The 20,549-nt window shown below is 51.6% G+C and overlaps 1 long non-coding RNA gene across 1 annotated transcript in view; it reads right to left on the bottom strand.

The window, feature by feature from the left end:
* The window catches only part of LOC117802601, a 39,982-nt gene extending 29,131 nt beyond the window's left edge, over positions 1-10,851 (bottom strand). Inside the window, exon 1 of the long non-coding RNA XR_004625960.1 lies at positions 10,750-10,851. This is a non-coding gene — a long non-coding RNA (uncharacterized LOC117802601). The remainder of the gene's footprint in view (positions 1-10,749) is intronic.
* Positions 10,852-20,549: the final 9,698 nt, after the last annotated feature.

The following is a 20,549-nucleotide window of genomic DNA, read 5'->3' on the forward strand; positions in this document are numbered from 1 at the left end:
GTGAAGTGACCAGGCTGACACCACCTGAAACCACAGAACAATTGGCATCCTTAAAAACGGGATCACCAGACAGCCTGCTTAAGAGGGAGGAAGAGCGATACCCAGGAAGGATTCCTTCCAGAGAATTAAGCCTGAATGGAATCCCACCCCTCATTCTAACTCCCACGGTAAAGGAAATGTAAGGGACAGAGGAACATGTTGAATGACACCATGGTGGAAACAGCAAGACCTAGACCATTCTACCCAGAAATAGCCTGGAGAAGAGTGGGAAGCCGTTCTAAAGAGACGAGAAACATCACCCAAGCGCAGTGTTGGGTGGTTGCACCTTGATTCAAACACACCAACTGCAAAAGGACATTTTGGGGGTGATCAGGGAAAATTGATCATGGACCCAGTGTTAGATGAGATAAAGGAAAAATTGGGGGGAGCAATTATCGTATTATGGTTATATGGAAAAGGAAAGGTCCTTCTCTGCGACTTACTCACTAAAGTATTTATAGGTGAAATGATATGATGTCCAGGATTAAAATAACCCAGAAAACAACAACAAATGTAGGGGAAGAAAAAGAAAACAAGATGGCAGAATGTCGATCATCGTTGAAATTAGGTGATGGAAACGTGGAGGTTCATGATGCAATTCTCTCCTCTTTTATGTGTTGGAAATTTTCCAAAGTAAACAATTTTTTAAAACAAACACACACACACATCTGGTCTCGTATCTTGGTTCCAACATTTCCTGGCTGAGTGATCAAGGGAAAGTTACTGAACCTCTCTGGGCCTCAGTGTCCTCATCTATCAAATAGTAACAGTACCTGCATCCTAGGCTTGTAGTGAGGGTTCAGGAGGCAATACCCGTAAAGTGCATTTAAACATATCTGGCACATGGTAAACACTCAATAAACGTCCACCATTGATTCAATGCTGATGTACTGGCTTGGATTTCCGCACAGAAACAGATCAAGACAGGCGTCTTGGAAAGCCTGAATCAATACAATCTTTTTAAAGACAAAAGCCTTATCTTATGGAAACATTAGCAAATACAAAACTGCCCTCTTGTTTTGAATCTGCTGGAAAACAGCGGGAGCTTGACTCACCTTCAGCTACCAGCTAGAAGATAGCATGCTCGGCCTACACAGGCTAATTCCACGCCGTTGTAAAGCTCTTCCAACATTTGGCCCAAGCTCAGAAACCTTTTTGCCTGGAGGACCCACAGAATGCTTCCAGAAGGTCATCTCGTGCTATTTCTCCCCACCGAGTTTCCATAGATGCTATGTCTCAGTGTTAGAGGCAAAGTGGTCCCCTCTGAAGAGCAGCGGCCACCACCCCACCCCAGACCTGAGGCTCTAACTACAGCAACTTGGAATCATCTGGAGCGTTTGGCATGCTGCTTACAGAGCCAGGCCTGGGGCTCCACCCTCCAGGGGCCACACTGTGGCCTCCTTCAAAGGAGCCTCGGTTTTTGCATCTGTAAGATGGGCATAAAAACATCTCCCCTGCATGAGCCTTTGAGGATTAACTGAGTCAACACGCCTGTAAAGCACTCACTCCAAGGCAGATTCTTGGCGACAACTAGCTTTTTCTCAGACGCGACTCTTCACACTCCTTAGCCTTTCCCCACTTGCTCTGAGAAGAAACCCCTCATTTTGCTCCCCATGGGCTTTCACTCTGATGCCTCCTTTTTATTTACTTATTTTTTTTTAGAGAGAGAGAGAGCACAAGCAGGGGGAGCAGCAGAGGGAGAGGGAGAAGCAAGCTCCCTGCTGAGCAGGGAACCCAATGTGGGGCTCCATCCCGGGACCCTGGGATCATGACCTGAGCCGAGATCAAGAGTCGACTTAACTGACTGAGCCACCTGGGCACCCCTAGTGCCTCCTTTTCTATTTCCCACCAACCAGGAGGCACCTATGGGACCAGCGCCATGGGACCTATGGGACCTGTCCTAGCAGGTCTGCTCTGCTGCCCCCCAAATCCTCGTATTCCCGACTCTCTGCGCAGCCCCCGGCCTTGGCCTCTCTGCCCTGATTTGAAGAATAGGAGCATTTAAAGATGCTTGAAACGTTCCACCCCTGGCCCCTTGTCCCAGTCAGGCTTAGTCACATCTCTCCCTGTGAGGTGGGTCTGAAATTCGTGGCACCCAAATGGGGATACACACCTTGTCCTTTTCCAAGAGCATTCCTATTCCCCTTGAAAGAAAGGGAAAGAACAAAATGTATGATTTCTGGCTCTTCACCCCATTTCCTAGAGGAAACTCTTGCCCCATAAATTATGAAGAAAGACACTAAGTCCCAAGGCTTGGTGGCCACTGATGGTACCAAGGGGTGGGATGACAGGGAGCCCAGCATGGGCATGGCAGCGCCAGTGGGAAGTGGGGTGTTCTTTCCGTGCATTCTCTCAGGATTAGAGTGTGCATTCTCTTCTGTTTTTAGAATCTTCCAGATGCCTCCACGTACTCCACAGTCTCAGCCATGTGACCACTCCTCCAGTAGACACTGGAGCACCAGCTGGGGGACCCGATGGTTCAGGGTCTGGCCTGGGTGACCCCAGGAAGGGGAGTTAGTCCCCCTCCCTGCCTCAGCAGCACAGTGCAGCCCATGTGGCCAGAACGTGACACCCGGAATCACACTAACAGTTGACATTTGACTGAGAGCAGGAACTAAGGCAGGGTGAGAGGCCCAATCTCCCACCCTTCCCATGGGCCCCCGGGAGCCCCCCACCCCATCCCCAGGCTTGTGGCTGAGCACCCCTGCAGCCCGAGAAGTGCCCGTGGGCAAGCGAGGTGCCCTCGGGTTCAAACCAGCAGATCGAAGAGACCACCACTCTGCCCCAGGTCACTGGCCATTAGCACGGCAAGGCCACAGCTCCTCCTGCGGCCCGGCTGGTCACAGCTCCCGGACAACCTCTCCTGTTGCCATTAAGGAACACCGCGTTCATAGCACAGGAGCAGCCGAGAAGCCCTGCGAGGGATTCTCTGGAAGCCACTGGGACAGCTGAGCTTCACACACACAGCCCGGGCAAGGGGATGAGGACCACCAACGCTGCCTCCCCGGAAACCTGCTAGAAATGCAGAATCCCAGGCTCTAGGCAGATTGCTGAACAACGTCTACGACTTGACCGGGAAGCACACGAAAGCCCAAGAAGTGCTCGTTTATGAAGCTTGTTGCCTTTCGGCTAAAGCATCCGAGGCGGCAAACAGCCCCTGGTGTGGCGGCATTTGCAAAGCTGGCTCGCTTGGAAACAGGATGTGGGGAGGGGGGCGAGGAGGAAGTGCTGTCCCTGGTTTGAATCCTGTTAAATGTGAACTACACACTGTGTGCGGGGCCGGCAGGAGGTTGGGAGCGCAGCAGTTCCCGGTGGCCACAGGCGCTGGTGCTGAGCTCCACCTGAGACAGGGCCACGGCTCCCAGCTCAGACTCATAGGGAGATGGGGAATTCATCCAGCAGACAGGCCAAGGCAGCCACATTCTTGGACTGCTTTTCCAGCGTGCTCAGTTATAATAATACTGATAATCATCATGTTCACGGCTAGTTGCCAAAAATTCAGAAGCCAGAAAATGTATGCAATTAACTCACGTAGTTGCCCCAGGAGCCTTCATTCATGACCCTGTGGCCCCACAGAGGGTTCGTGCTGGAGATCGGTGATGGGAACCTGGGGAAAGTTCCACGTGGCAGGTGGAGGAAAAAACATCTGGGAATGCCAAGCTGGACACTGAGCCTGGAGCAACTCGTACCAGAAACGGATAGATTGGAGCTTGGGGTGTGCAAGGCAGGAGGGGCCTGGGGCCGACACCTAACTTGCACAGGGCAGAGCACACAACCCAGCAAGGAAAGTTCTCCGCGAGCTTGCCAGTGAACGCGAGGCAGGGTTCGCAGAACGTGGTCCGCTGACTCCCATTCCCAGTGCCGTCCCTCACTGGCCTCTCGGTCCAGTTTGCTCTGAGCTCACTGAGCACGCCCAGAACAGGCAAATCCATAAAGACAGACAGCCGGCTGGGGGCTACAGAGCCTTGAGGTGACGGTGGGGGAAGGGACCGACTGCTAGCTGGGAAGGGCTTTTCTTTTGGGCTGATGAAAATATTCTGGGACTCCGTAAGGCGTGATGTGGCACGACACTGTGAATAAGCTGCCTGCCACAAAAATGTGCGTTTTTGAATAATTATTTTTATGTTGTGTGATTTTTACTCCACTAAAAAAGTGAGCAACTGTAAGGCCTCAGAGACCATGCATTTAAATCTTAGAGGATGTTTGTCTCCTTTGGGTGGAAAGGTCTTCCTGGCTTGCCTTTCTAAGACCCTCTCAAGACCCTCCCTCATCAGTCACGACCTCAATGCTCACAGATGCCCCCAACACAGGAAGGCTGGCCAACGGCCATGGACTTGGCTTCTGGGCTCACTCATTGTCTGTGTGACCCTGGGCAAGACATTGAATGGCCCCAAGCCTCAGTTTCCCTTCTATAGAATGGCTTAGCTTAGTTAGTTCCACCTGCTTCATAGGTGATTGTGAGGAGCAAATGGAACGGGGATGTGAAAGCATCCAAACACTGCCTGTAATTATGAAGGCAGGTTGGCTGTGAGTCAGGGAACTGGAAGTGGGCCTCTTCCTGATTGTAGGAAAAATCCTGCACAGGGTAGATCCCCAGGACTGCAGGGAACCCTAAGAATTCATTCGGTCCAGCCCCCAGCCTCCTGGATAGAATGGTCATGCCGGGCTAGGGGACTCTGATGCATTCACTTATTCAAGAAGGATTGAGGGGGGGTGCAAGTTCTAGGCTAAACACCATGTAGGTGTTTGATGTGGAAACATAACAAAATGGACAAAAATTTCTGCCGTTATGGGACGCGCCTTGTGATCCCAGGGACAAGCAGTTGGTAGGCAGGTGCCAACACGGGGCCCCAGCATCACCTCTCCATCGCATGCATGCCTTCATCAGACAGACATTCAGGAGGCAGCCCTCTGTGCCGATTAAAGACAGGGCCCTGCTGCGGGTGATGCGGGGTGATTCTGGGGACATGCATGAAGATTCAGCTGAGCAAGAAGGCCACCCAATCCACCTGCCCATCGCGCAGAAATGCCACTTTTTTGAGACTTGCGTTGTGCCTTGGGCTGTGCCATTTAACATAGAGAGGCTCCAGGAAACCAGAAGCCATAGCATCGGTGTGACTAGTTCATCAGACGACTGGTCAACCCGGGAAAGCAGAAAGGTGGTGGTAGGTAAGACACAGGTGTATACCGAGTCCCCAGAAGAAGGGGAGCACAGAGCAGGAGGTCTGGGCCCGAGTACAGTGTCCCTCCCTGGCCAACCAGGCTTGGGGAGGCAGAACACCTGCTGGGTCCCCAGGAGAGCAAGGGCGCTCAGCCTAGTGAGGAAGTGCAGTAGACAGAAAGCTATTGAACACCACCTTCCCCTAGACCCATGGCCACAAGATCAGAGCCAGGAAGAGCCCCGATAATGCCAACGTGACATAAAAGGGAGAAGACATTAATCTCTGACTCCAGCGGATGCATGAACCCAAATTCAGATCAACCAGGTAACTCCACTTACCAAACAAGCGCTTGGGCCCAGCACCAAGCCACCCACCCAGCAGGGTTTGCAGGGCATTGAGACATAGGACAAGTAAGTGTGGATGAAGAGAGCGGAGGGGTGGGGGAAGCGGACTAGGCGCGGGCTAACCTGAAGATGAGGCATGCTGGGGTGGGAGCACAGGCCAGAGAGGGGCTGGCATGGGGGTGGGGGCTCTTGGAGGGAAGGAGATGGGGTTGGGAAGCAGTGGATACCTGCTGTACAGGTTAGCTGTCTCCTGGGAGTGGAAGGAGGGGGAGAGAAGATGGACGGAGAGAAAGGGAGGGGGAGGAAAGGAGGAAAGCAGGCAGGGGTAAAGGAAGGGGAGGCAGCAAGGAGGGTGGGACTGAGCACAGAGAAGTGGATATGCCGTTCACGGACCCGGGAGCAGCCTGTGCCAGCCCGGTGCGGTCCAGCTTGGTCCTTGCCCCCCCGCCTGCCCAGATCCCATCAATGCTGCTTTTGTGATTCAGGTGCAAGCCCCAGCCCCTCCTCCACCACCAGCGGAGAGCTCAAGGCCTCCCATCATCTGGTACCCCACACATGCGGGTCATAGGGCAGGGAGGCAGCCTCTCTCACTGGCACCAGAAGCCACAAACAACCAACTTATCACTGCCCCTTTGTGTGGGAACAATGGGGTCCCCAAGAGCTCTGCGGGCCAGGGAGAGGAAGTCTCAGGACAGTGACCACCCTTCCCCCATTTCCTAGTCTGCCTGAAAATGTGCAGATGGAAGAAATCTCAGTGTCATCAAGTCTCAGTGGCCCAAGTTCCCACCTCTACGTGGTCACCACCTCCGACACGGTGCCTGCCCGGCCATCTCCTTACCCCATGCATGGCCTACAGAGTTCCTGAAGGAACACCTCAGCCTCACCTCCTGCTATTCGTATCAGAATGATCACTGTTGGACAACACAGTGTATATACTTACTTGTTTGCTGTCTGACTCTCTTGACCGAAATGCAAGCTCATTACAAGCAGAGAATTTGTCTCCTCCAGCACAGAATTCCAGGCACTTAGTAGGTGCTCAATAAATATTTGTGGAAGGAATCTGTCCCCTTAACTTCCTACACTGCAGTTTGCTCCCCCCCGCCACCTCTTAAAACTCTGAGCTCCACTCACGCTATTCCATGGGTCTAGAACACACTTCCAACCCTGCCTTTGTCTGGACAAGTGTCAGTTATTCTCCAGTATTCAGCTCGAGCGATTCTCCTCCCCTCTGGGTGCTTTCTCTGCAGAACCAGTGGGGGCTCAGTACCTCGGTGCGGGCCATGAGATTTGCTATATTGTATTGAAATTATCTGCTCGTGCATGACAGTTTCATCCAATGGGACTGGATACTCCTTGCAGGCAGGAGAAAAAAATGATATCTTTAATTTTACTAACCTCAAATTAAGATTCAGCATTTCCATCAATTATGAACACAGGCCCCAAACCACAGTATTAGCAGTCCCTGTGACTAGTGTCACCAACCCAAACTTCAGATAGTTTCATATCATCTTATAACTGTTGCAGGCAGTATAAAATAGCATTTACCCTCATCATTACCTTGAAACGTAGTTATTACTGTAATTGTTACTATAGTTATTACACCCACATTGAATCTCATTAATACAGAGGCATACGCACTGTTATACTACCACACATTTTTAGTATTTTCATAACTATTGAAATTATATTTCAATACCCTGCTGTCCTTTGTAATCTTAAGTATGTTATTTCATGCCTTTAAAGCCATTATTCTGAGAAGGTCGCCAGATGACCGCAGAGTCCCTGTCTCCTGCAATGAACAAGACTAGATACATCTCCCCTAGAACTGCACTCCACGGGGTGAGACAGAGAATGAGCACGTGCACAAATGGATAATGATGTCACTTCACATCGCGAGCACTACTATAAGAAAATAGGGCAAGGCAAGGGGTACAGGAGGACTGGAAGGCAGAGGACGGACTGTCTGGATGGTGGGTCAGGAAAGGCTCTCGGAGGGCATGGCGTTTGTGCAGAGATCTGGTTGAGAAAATGTGAGCAGTACCAAGAACCTGGGGATGGACACCATGGCAGATGCAAAGGCCCTGAGGTAGGCCCAAGCAGGACATGTCGCAGTGTGGCAGGAGGAGGCCAGGTGGGGGATGGAGACGGAGAAGGGGAAGGGTAGCTTGGTGCAGAGCTGGGGCTATGGAGATGTGATAGTAAAAGAGCAGACACATTTCCCAATCACATGTACAGTTGAACCGATCATTTGGACTGCCTTAGGGAGATGGAAACAGACTAGTGAAGAAGCCATTGTACTCACCCAGCCAAGAAACAATGGAGCCTTGGACCAGCATGGGAGCTGGAGAGGGGATAAAAAGTGGCTGGAGCTGGAATATATCTTGAAAACAAAGATGACAGGACTTCTGATAGACTGGAGACCATGGGCCCAGGGAGGAGGGCAGAGAGAGGAGAACCGAGGCAGCTCCTGGCTGGGGGCCTCGGCAGTGGTGGGTGGCAGTACCAAGGTGGAGAAGCCAGAGAGAGGAGCAAGTGGGGGAAGTGTGGGCCTGGAGCTCTNAGAGGAGCAAGTGGGGGAAGTGTGGGCCTGGAGCTCTGCTCCTGACTGCACGGGGTAGAAACCCAAATCTCCGGGTGCCTAGCTGGCTCAGTCAGTTGAACATCTGCCTTCGGCTCAGGTCATGATCTCCAGGGTCCTGGGATCGAGCCCCACATTGGGCTCTCTGCTCAGCAGGGAGTCTGGCCCTCCCTCTCCCTCTGCCCCTCCCCCCTGCTCTTGCTCTCTCTCTCTCTCTCTCTCTCTCTCAATAAATAGATAAAATCTTTAAAAAAATCCAAATTTCCCACAACTGGGGCCAATCTACATGCCCACCCTTGTCCAGCCCCACACTTAAGACAAATACTCTGCCCCAGCCAAGCCTGTCTGCTCCTGACTACTACCCGTCTTCTCCCCACTCTGCCCAGAGGACCCCAAACCTCTACTCACATGTTGGGTCCAGAGAAAGCCCCCTTTTCCATGCAGACTCCCTGTAATCCCTTGTTCCTCCGAACCCCTGTGCTCTCCAGGTCCCCTCGTTCATCTTGGCGTGTCCTGTCTGCTCTGTTGGTCACTTTCCTTCCATCCTCTCTCCAAACGGTGACAGTCCTTTAGGGGTGGGAGGGGTGTCCCCACGATGCTCAGTAGAGCACTGTGCACAGGGAGGCATTCCTGGCCTCATCTCGATGCATCTCAGATTGATCCGCAATCTGAGTGTCCTTGGGTCTGCCAACAGCTGGAGCCATTGGCTTTGAAATCTTTGCTTGGTAGGCTCCCAACTTGAACAGTTAGTTAAAAACAACTAACTGAGGGGCGCCTGGGTGGCTCAGTCGGTGAAGTGTCTGCCTTCGGCTCAGGTCATGATCTCAGGGTCCTGGGGATGGAACTCCACTTTGGGCTCCCTGCTCAACGGGGAGCCTGCTTCTCCCTCTCCCTGCTACTCATTCTCTCTCTCTTCCTCTCTCTCTGTCTCAAATAAATAAAATCTTGAAAAAACTGAGTTATTATAAAATGTGATGTTTTAAAGTATCTATGAGGTTCTGGAATTCTTTTAAGGACATTCCAGAGCCACCGGAAGCAGAAACTCACTGTGGAGTTAGTTCTATTCGTAGCACAGGACGCCAAACCATCACCCAGCTTGGTTGGAAGGTCTTAAGTAGTTTTCAGATCACTTTGGCAAGGCAAAATGAGTGCGTTTCCTTTCAAAGCTGTGCCTCCGCATCTCCGATGTCCTTGCAGTAAGGAGGGGGACAGATGGCCTCTAGACCAGGTCTAGAGCTCCAGGTCTCTAGAGCTGCTGGTTTTCTTTCTGCTACCCAACCACAGTACCCGTGCCAGGAGCTGGTTCGTGTAGCAGTATATAATCACTGAACGTGTGTCTCCGTTTCCCACAAATACTGAGACATGGTCCTCATCCCCAGCATGGCTAGTTCCAATTGCCTGCCAGATCCGAACTGTACAGCCTGCCCTCAACAACAGCCCACAGCGATTTCACGGTAAGATACAACCCTAAGGGTTGGCATACCTTGGAGACTGTAAGTTTTGNCCAGCATGGCTAGTTCCAATTGCCTGCCAGATCCGAACTGTACAGCCTGCCCTCAACAACAGCCCACAGCGACTTCACGGTAAGATACAACCCTAAGGGTTGGCATACCTTGGAGACAACTGTAAGTTCAAAAGCACATTCTGTTTTTATAAGGAAAACCTCCTTCCTTCCCAAGTGTCCACCAGGCTGGCAGCCGGCTGTGCACACACAGATTCAACCTAGAAATCTAGCAGCTTCCAAGGACGAAAGATGCGGTAATGTCCCAGCAGCTCCACGTTGTGGAGGAATGCTTTCCCCTGGGGATCACACTCGTCTTTGACCAAGGGACAGGGTTCATTCATGGGTTCCCCAGACAACTTGGAAGCCCTTGAACACGAGGGCAGTGGGGTAGCTGCAGAAAACTCTGGCTTGCCCCCCTCTATCAACATACTCAAACTCTAGTCCAGGAGGGGCGGGAACTTCACAACCCCTGATTCCGTGTGCCATGTGGACATGCAGACGGTCACCAGCTTCGACTGGAGCCAGGGGGAAGGGCTGCAATCAGGGAGAACCTGGACATGAGAAATGGTCCCGGGGACGTGACAGGCACCACGGGTCTGATGTCAGGCGGCGTGTCTGATAGGCTTTTCAAATTTTCGGCTCCTATAAAGTGAAATTAGCACGGGCTTCCAGGGAAGACAGAATGGAGTCTGCAGCCCAGCCTAGGCTCCAGGCCACCACATTCACTTCCTCTCTGATGCTCCATTTCCTCCACTGTAAAAGAGGGATACATTTGAAGGGCTGGTGTAAGGGGGAAAAAAAGGAAAGAAAGAAACCATTCTGATGTTCAGATAGCCTTGCCTGGCACACAGCAGCTGCTCAGTAAATGGTAGCCATAGATCTTAGGAAGCAAGACCCGAACAGTCACTGGAAGACATTCAACCCTCCAGGGCCACACCCAGAGAAGGGAGAGCAGGGTCTCCATAGGGGCCACCATGAACACAAGCACCCCCTAGAAGGATCCCCAGTGAGACGCAGGGTTTTTTTGCCACTCACTTCGGGTATCATTTCCCAGACCTGTGTTCGCAGCTGAGCCGCCAGCCTCCCACCCCACCCCAACCCCAGGACCTGTGTCGTGCTCACCAAGCTGCATGGGGCGGAGGGAAGAAAGAATACCAGGGAGAGCGAAGCCTTGATGGATGTGAAGCGGACCAAGGAAAAGTCTGCCGGCCAGATAGGTTTTTGCAGCCTATTGATTTTGGAAGCCCACTTGCAGAACTCATCTAAGGCTCGTCCAGGAGGTCTGTCCGCAGCGCGGAGCCTGGAAAAATGAAGCAGATCACTTGTTAATTCCTTCTGTGGCTCTGCGACCACCGGGTTGGGCCAGCCCCTGCACCACCTGCTCCTCCTGGCCTCCTGGGACCCGAGTGCAACAGCCGATGCCCTGACTGCTTACAGAAAAGCGCACGTGTGTGAGCTGACCAGGGAGGCAGCTGAGGCCCGGGGCACCCATTACAAGCAACACTTTCTGTTCTTTTTATCTGCATTTTTCTCCAAATAAAAATGCATTTTAAAATAGGAAGAGGGAAGTAGGACAGGGAGCCTGATAAATCGTGGAAAATTGTAGCCTCCAAAGTATGAGCCAGTCACAGTACCCAGGCCATCGGCTCCCGGTTAGAATAGGGACCTACCTAGCCCGTCATGCAGTGGTCGCCCCAAATCTAGACCTAAATCCCTGCGTCCTCTTTGAACGAGGCAGATTCACATTAAAGCCATCAGACCCCCTGCAGGTTTTACCTGTGGACATAAGGTCAGTTATAACATCCGATTTGCTATCTTTACAAAAGCATCTGTTTTTGTTTCTTGTGGGGTTTTTTAGTTAATTAACCAGACCTAGGGTTGAACCTCAACTCTGCCACCTGCTAACTGCTCCATCTTGGGCGACGAAACCTCTGCATGTTTTGTCAGCACTGTCTGGGGACGTTACCTACTTCATAGGATTGCTGGAACGCCCATCGCATCGACCCTCTGGTGCATCATTATTGAACCATGAGTGAACGCAGAAAAAAGATGCTGTCAATTAGGCCATGACGCAGAACTTTCTTATCACTTAGCACAGGGGTTGGTGAGCTATCAATCTGCCCTCTATTTTTGGATGGCCCAAGAGCTAAGAACGGCTTTTATATTTGCAAATGGTTTAAAAAAAACACACACAATAAAACAATATTTCATGATACACAAAAACTGTATGACATCCAAATTTCGGTGTCCATTAATGAATATGATAGGATATTTATATACATATAGGAACGCAGTCCTGCCCGTTCGCTACAACAGCACAGCTGAGTAGTTGTGACGGAGATCGTCTGGCTCACAAAGCCCAAAACATTTACTGGCCCTTTATAGAAAAGTGTTGCCAATCCCTGGCTTAGAACATTTTATCCTTATCAACTGAACTCTTTCAGATTTATTTGGATAGTATTTTAATCAGACACCACTCTATGGCATTCCTGATGAAATGAGATATAGAAGTGAATTAAATTGGCTAGGGGCATCTGGGTAGCTCAGTCGGTTAAGTGTCCGACTCTTGGTTTCGGCTCAGGTCGTGATCTCAGGGTTGTGGGATTAAGCCCCACGTCAGGCTCCATGCTCATCGCTGAGTCCACGTAAGACTCTCTCTCTTTTTCCCTCTGCCCCTCCCCCCACTCATGCTCTCTCTTTCTCTCAAATAAATAAATCTTAAAAAAAAAATCTTAAAAAAATAAATTAGCTAAAACATTCCTAAACCTTCTTGTCATCTAGAGCCCTATTCTTCTCAATTATCTTTTTAAAGTATTTATTTATTTAGGTGATCTCTACACCCAATGTGGGGCTCGAACTCAAGAGATCAAGAGTTGCATGCCAGCCAGGCACCTCTACAATTATCTTTTTAACTGAAACTCATCACCATCCATGTTTCCCACACAACACTGTCCTCTGTGCCTGCTGGAGACATAGCATTGGTTAGAATCCTCATTCTGGAAGTATGTAGCTTCCCTTAAAAGAGTTCTCCTCGCTGTCTCCAGGGTGTCTGTCCGAGGCGCCGACCCTGCAAGTACTGAGGTTCGGGCCCAGGTAGACCATCCGCAGATGCTTTGTTCACGCAGAAACGCGCGCGTGCCAGCGGAATGTGCCCGTTCGAATGCGTGAACTATGAGGCTTGGCACGTTGCCTGGCCTGAAGGAATCCCACGAGCATCCCCTCTCACCACACCCTCGTTCCTGTTCACAAAGACAAGTTTATGAGATTCTTTGGTTGCAAGAACAGAAAGCAGCGCCGCGTGGTTTAAGGGTTTATTTGGAAGGATGGAGGCACTAACCACGCCAAAGGCTCTGAACATCTGCTTCCAGGTTTTTAAAAAAATATTATTTATTTATTTATTCATGAGAGACAGAGAGAGGCCGAGGCAGAGGGAGAAGCAGGCTCCCTGCTGAGCAGTGAGCTCGATGCGGGACTCAATCCCAGGACCCTGGGATCACGACCTGATTCGAAGGCAGATGCTTCACCGACTGAGCCACCCAGGCGTCCCTGCTTCCACGTCTTAGTGCAGGGGGAAGCACCTCAAGAAAGAGCTTGGAGAAATCTTCACACGGGAGCGGGGCTGGCTGCGGATCCTGGAGGGGCGCTGGGATCCGGTGAGGTAGAAAGCGTCCATCCCAGCTGGAAGGAAGGCATGCCCTCAGCCTCCGTTTCCTGGGTGCCTGCCAAGTGCTGGGTGCTGTGCAGACAGGACCTATGGCCGGGTGCTCAGGCAGAGTGGTGGGAGATACGGCACAGGCATAGAGGCCAGTTTCTGGAAGGTCTGAGTGTGAGATGGAAAAAGTCCCCAGTTTTTATAAACAGGATCCTGTCCAAAGCTCTAGAAGGTTTGTTTGGTTATCCTGGCCCCAGCTTTTCACAAGCTGGGGGTGGCTAGTTTATTGGGTGGACCTCCAGGAGCTTGTGTTATCAACTCTTGAGATAGGTCCTACCTTCAGACTCGACTTGTGAGCCTAGATAAGGTGTATGCGGATGCCCACTCCCACTGCGGACTCTGAGACAGCAAAGGCAAAGGACCGGCTCCCGGGAAGGACAGGTCCCCAGGCAGGAAGGGGCTGCACTGGGAGGCCCGGGAGGCAGCCAGCTGCTTGGTGGTATGAAGCAGCCCAGAATTTCCGTGGGGAGAGCCAAGTATGGAAGCAGGTCTTAGCGTGTCTCTTCCAACTGTTCGGGCAGCCAGGGAGCACGGGGCCAGGTGCAACGCTGACAGAGTGACCCAGGGGAGCATCGGAATCAACAGTTGGCCCAGGGGGTCTGGCCGCAGGTCAGCAACAACACGGGTGGCAGCGAGAGCAGGAAGGGAGCACCAGGGTTCCGGAGGGGAGCCGGAAAGCCCACATCCGCTGGGCCCGCGCGCTGTGCAGCTCGCGCCCTGGAGAGATGGAGGCCCAGCTCCCTTCCTGAGAACAGCACCATCTTTGTGGTATTTCCAGAGTGATGCTGTTTGCCGGGGAATGCAGGTACTCGCCCCCCTTCCCTGGCTGTCTGGGAGAAACTTCTTTCCAGGGGAAAAGTGCTGTCATGGTAAACAGTGCTACACCTGTCGGTCTGATTCAGTCGAGTGACTCCGTCCAAAGAGCACCGTTAAAACTCTCCCACTCTCATGTCCTTGCTCTGAAGGGCGTACTGGTCCAGGTCTTTCTGGATAAGGCAGAGGCACCCTGAGCCCATGGGAACCAGGGCCTCCCATGTGTGGAGGATGTAGCATCTTGGTCCTGGGAAGCCCCACGGAGCAGAGGATGGCGTGGGGGCTGCTTTATAAACCACGCCCTCTAGAAGGTCCCAGAGCTCATCTCTTTGGCCTTGTAACACCTCCTCCCCAACCAGTCCCTCTTCCTGACCCCCAACTCTGTTATGTCAATTCAACTTAACCAGTATTTCTTGAGCAGCTAGGAGGAGCCAGGCACTCTCGAGGGTGTGGGGGTTACATCATTGCACAAAGTAGATAAACACCCCAGCCTTAACTGCGATTGCATTCTAGCCGCAGGTGGGGTGGGCGGGACATAAATAATAAACCTAATACGTAAGTAATTTCTACAGTGCGGTAGGGGGTCCTATGGGGGTTACGGGGTCAACAGATGGAAAAGATGGAGCAGCATGACTTTAACCCTGAGCAGGTCTCACGGGGTGTCAGCTAACGTTATCAGAGGCGGTGGAGCATAAGGGCTGAGAGGCCGGCCCTTGGGCCAGACGCCTGGCTTGTGAGCCCGCCTCTGCCGTGACCCTTGCAGGGCCAAGGCAGTGTGGCTCACTCCCCGGGGCTGCAGTCTCCCCTCGGCTGTACAGGGCTGTCGCGGGGGCTACGCGAGCAGAGGCAGCAGGGCCCTTAGCGGGGTGCGCATGGCTTCTGCACCCCGTGCTTGTTGGCCGTGGCTGTTAACCGTTTTTTCTCCCCCTGTCGCCGACTATTGAAACCAGAGCCCGGCTCAAGGACCAGCTGTCACTCCAGCAAACACTGCTTACTCTGCCCAAATTTATTATTTTGAAATAATTTCAAGCTGACAGTTGAAAGAAAAGCCGCAGGAACGATAGAGGATCTCCGTATACCCGGTACCCCCATTCACCAGTTCCTAACGTTTTCTTTGTGTGTTCGCTCACTTTTTTTTTTCTGGATCATTGGATAAAGACTGCAGGCATTGTGCCCCTTTGCCCCTTAGACTTCTGCGTGTGATCCCTAAAAACAAGGACATTCCTTCAGGCAACCACAGCACAGCTCTCAAATTCTAGAACTTCACGTTGATACAATACTTTCATCTACAGTCCAAACGCCAGTTTTGTCCATTGTCCCAATCACATCTCCTACGGCATTTTTTCCTCTAGTCCAGAATCCCATCCAGAACCACGTACTACATTTATTTGTCATGTGTGCTTGGGGACTTATCATTCAGCCATGGAAAGACATGGAGTCCTGTCCCTAACATTTACATGACCCAGGCAAGAGCATTCAAGGAGGCACACGGGCCATAGGTCTAAATATCTAAAGTCTATTTTTATAAAATCTACTCATTAAAATATGTTCTGTCCTCCTACTTGACAAATGCACCTTCAAAACAACTGGAAGGTCCAGTGTCCAATGTAGAATTCTTGGACTCCTTGGGGTTCTGTGCTGGAATCCATAACTTGGGAAGAGCAGCCTCCTGTCCCTGGTCTATAGCCTGCCCCCCTTTCTCTGGGCATCTGGACTCTGTCCCACATCATTAGGGGCCTCGTATGCATACAAGCGGACACCCCAGTCTGCACTTCCAAGTTTCATCTGAACCCCACAAATGGCTGTATTTGGACCACCACTCGGGCTCAGGGATGCGTACACCCGTGATGTGGGACAGGGAGGCCTCCTCAGGTCCATGCGCACCAAGACTTCTGGCCTTGGTTTTTGGTGGCATTGGCCATCTGTGGCATGACTTGAAAGAGAAGAGGAGGCATGGGCTCTGGGTGAGCGTGTCCCTGGGGAGACGGGAGAGATGAAGGAGAACCAGAGCAGGGCAATTGAACAGAGGGCCCTCTGTTTAGGTCAGAGGATGGCACTGAAACCATGGTGTCCTGGTTCAAGAGCTTGGACTCTAACCAGATAATCATACTCCCATGAGGTCAGTGCTCAGGGAGAGGTGAACCCACACTGTTATTTCTCCCTCAGGATCCTTTTCTTCCTCCAAGCTGGCAGTCCTTTACTTACCCCTGTCTGATGGCAGGAACTCGGTCATCTGTACATGCATCCTTACCCTTCTTGACTTGAGAACTATGCATTTTGGCTCTGCATTTCTTAGCACCTTGTAGAGTGTATGTGACAGCATAGGCCTTCAGAAAACAAGGACTGGATGAACGAACAAACACACAGCTGATAAATGGATGGGTGGGTGGATGGGTAGATGGGTGTATGGATTGGTTTATGGATAGATGGATGGTTAGATGGGTGGCTAGGTGAATGCATGGATGTTTGGATGGGTGAATGGATAGTGGATGGGCAGACGGATGGACAGACAGGTGTATGATTGGCTGGAAAGATGTATCTATGGATAGATGGATGGATAGATAAGTGGACAGATGTTTAGATGGGTGAATCACGGGTGAATGGTCAATTTCTGATCTTTCCTGAACAGCAGATCAACGGAAGGGCAGTGAAAGGAAACCTCAGTCCTAGAAGAGGTCCAGAGGTGGTTATGTGACTCACCAAAGTCACCAGAGGTTATCAGCAGCAGAGCTAAAAAGAGGACCTAATGTTCTTGACTTTTGGAATCACCACTTCTTCCATGAAACGGAGCATCTTCCAACCTTCAAGCATCTTAAAGCTTGACACCCCCCCTAGACTCAGGCAGAACTACCTATGGGATTTACTGGATGCCCTCCCTGGCCTCTGTGGCTACAAGCAGCCTATCCTTTTGTTCAGCCTGAGCCCACCTCCTCTGGGGAGCCTCCCTGATCACTCCTCCCTGTCTGGCCCCCCAGGGTCAGGTCTGTAGTGTTGCCTTTGTGGCCTTCCGTCTAGTGTACGTGAACTTGCGACCTCTCTCGACCTGCACAATACATCTTAGCTCCTCAACTACAGGGCCTGCGTTGTCTGTCCCTGCAGCACCCCCTCGGGAGCCTGGCAGGTGCTGCCCAGTTACGGCTCCATTAATCCCTGATGTTGGAGCTGCAGGGCTGGTGGGGTGGAAGCACTCTACACCACCACAGAATTGGGTCATCGACAATCTCTGCATGTTTCCGTGTGAAACCCCCTGCTACATGCCTCAGAATTCCAGCACTTTTAAAAATATATATTTCTCATTAGCCATTCCTGCCGCCTCAGCTTTCAGCAAAAACAGAGCATAAAAGCCAATTTACCACATACTCCCGAATGATTAACAGATTTGAAACAGCAACAAAGATGAGGACTGGCCACATGCAGGAAAAAAAAAAAAAGACGACAAAGAAGATTAATTGCCTTTGAAAATAAAAGATAATCACTGAGAGCAGTGATAGTATGTGCCAGTGGGAAAGTATTTGCAGAAATACCACATTCGTGTTGCGGAGAGCTGAACCCCAGCTCCTACTGTGACATCAAAGGGCCAAGTCATGTGGCCGGTAACCGGGATGGTGGGGGGAAAGGCCTAATAATAGTCCTGTTCTTGCTGGCTCTGCACGTTTTGGCATCCAAATGTCCCGTCCAGGGGTTGCCCCTGGAGAGGTTGGCAAATAGCCAGGTGATTCTCACCTGGAGACCTGCTCTGCTATGGGGGCTTCTTAAGGGCTGGGGAGGGCCCTTAAGGCCCCAGGTGGTGGGGGCACGGTCAGTGGCTGAAGCAGCTGACCCCAGGAGAAAGCAAGAGGAAGCGAAGGGGAGCAAGTGGGAGAGAACACACTCCCCACTGTCTCCCAGACCTCTCCTAGACCGCCAGGCCAGGTGCCCACACCCTCCCATGCCTCTCTCCCACTGGGACTGGCAGCCAGCTCTCAAAGAGCAACGGGGACAGGAAACAGCAGCAGGTCCACAGCTGGGTGCTGGACAGCTGGCGCACAGGACGCTGAGGATGGGAGGAAATTTGTTTTGGATGTGCGATCCAGATGGTGGGGGTGCGAGGGGAAGGGAGAGGAGCAAGATAAGAAGATACAGTGATTTAACTAGAAAGAGGGGGTGTGCTCAGGGCCAGGAGTGTCAGATCTCTCTCATCACAGCTGCAGAAACCACCTCTCCTTCTGCCAGCACAGCACGCAGGTGCTCTCCAGGCGAGCCCGCACAGCAACCTCATGCCTTCATCGGCCTACAGACCACAGCTACCTACCAAGATGGCGCCACCAGCCACACATGGCTATGGAGCTCATCCCAGTTGAGATGCCCTGAAAGTATAAAATACACTCCTGATTTCAAAGAGCTAGTATTAAAAAAAAAAAAGTACCATATCTCATTAATGATTTCTGTATTGAATACCTATAGAAACAATACTATTTGCATACATTGTTTAAATAAAAGACAAACATTAACTTCACTGTTTCTTTTTACTTTCTTGAGTGTGGTCATTAGAAAACTGGAAGTTACATACGTGGCTCATATTTGTGGCTCACGTTATACTTCCATTGATCCGTGCTGGTCTATAGCCTTCTGTACTAACTTTACCTCCAAGTTCTAATAATTCCATCAAATCCAATAAATAGGGTACCACTGAGGATATAAAGATGGTCTCAAAACATCGTTGCATATTAGACTCACGTGCTGAGTTCTTAAAACTCCCCACTTGGCTGTACACAGACGGATGATGTCGGGATCTCTGGGTGTGTGACCCCAGACCTCAGTGTTCCTGCAAAGCCCTCCACAGGGTTCCAACATGCAGTCAGATTGAGAACCAAAGCCTTACATAATGGGGCTCAACATTAAGAGATCTGAAATACTACTGTGTGAAGCAGCCTAGGAGAAGAAGCCGATGTGGGAGGTGCCCGAGCCATGCAGGGGAGGAGAGGGAGGCCAACGGCACCATTTGGGAATCAGGGTGAAGTGGGATTTGGATAAGGCCTTGCGTTGGGAGCTCCCAGGTTGCAGTGGGCTGAGGGCGTGGGCGAGTTGCCAGGCAGAGAGGATCCCGGGCTGGGAGTGCAGAGCTCTCCTGGGGGGGACAGAGTGCTTCTGGGTCATCTGAAGCTCCAGGAGGCGGCCATTCTCCCAGAGGGATCAATGTCAGAAAGGCCGTGGGGCAGGATTCTACAGGTCTTTGAAACCCGGGATGCAGGATTGAGGAACCCTAGAAAGGCTGAGCGAGGGAGCTAGGCACAGACTGGAAGGTGACAGATTTGGTGGGGGGATAAGGGGAGAGGTACGAGAAAGGCAGAGCCTGCCACTGAAGGGCCACACGGCCCAGGTCTCCAACGAGATGGTGGCCCCTCAAGGGTGGCAGTACCCTAGCCCCATTCTAAGGGGGCCCATGGCAAGCGTTGGTTGAATAAACCAAAAGGTCAGAGTTTCAAAGAAACTGCCAGGAGTCGGCTCCCACCTGGCTGCTCGAAGGAGCAGGGACAGGTGAGAGCATTACCTTCAGTTTGCCCCAAAGTTTCTAGCGTCTCCCCCCAATGCAGCAGCCCTCCAAGACAGTGGCGTTTGCATAGTGACCCGCAGGGTGAGCCAACGGCCCACGGCGGTTCTAAGGAGCAGGCCTTACACTGGCCCATGGTCCTCACCTGCTGCTGAAGAAACCCGGGAGGAGAACCAATGTCCAATTTCAAGACTCCTTCTTGTCCCCACAGGGAGCAAACCTGGGCCCACTCACCCCACCCTCTCCCTCACTCTGCGTGCCCTTGCTTACTGACACACAACATCTCATCCTGCCTGAAAATAGCCCATTCACCCATGCACTTCTTTTTTAAGGTTTATTCATTTATTTGAGAGAGAGAGAGAAAGAGAGAGAGAGAATGAGTGGGACAAGGGGCAGAGGGAGGAGAGAGAGAATCCTTAAGCAGACTCCCTGCTCAGTGCAGAGCCTAACGTGGGGCTCGCTCCCAGGACCCTGAGACCATGACCTGAGCCAAAATCAAGAACTGGCCACTTAACCGACGGACCCACCTAGCCACCCCCACCCGTGCATAACTTTGAAGGCAGTCAAAGCATGATCCGCTATTTTGAGTTGTCCAAACATTTAGAAAGGCATCTTCCAGAAAAAGGCATCTGTGGGTCTCTAAATGCTGCTGTCTGTCCACCTCGGGGCAAGGAAGGCCCACTGCAAAACAGACAGTGGGTTGCTTGGGCTGCCTCAGTGTCTAGCAGCCTGGCAGCTCAGGGCCAGCCCAAAGAAGTACCTGCCAAAAGCAATGTCAACGTGATCTTTAATAAAAGCTTGTTCCTGTAACCCATGGGGTGGGTTCAAAGAAACATCTAGTAATTGTGACTCTTCTGCTACAAGAGC

This window comes from Ailuropoda melanoleuca, chromosome 6 (assembly GCF_002007445.2).
Source record: "Ailuropoda melanoleuca isolate Jingjing chromosome 6, ASM200744v2, whole genome shotgun sequence".
Lineage (NCBI taxonomy): Eukaryota > Metazoa > Chordata > Mammalia > Carnivora > Ursidae > Ailuropoda > Ailuropoda melanoleuca.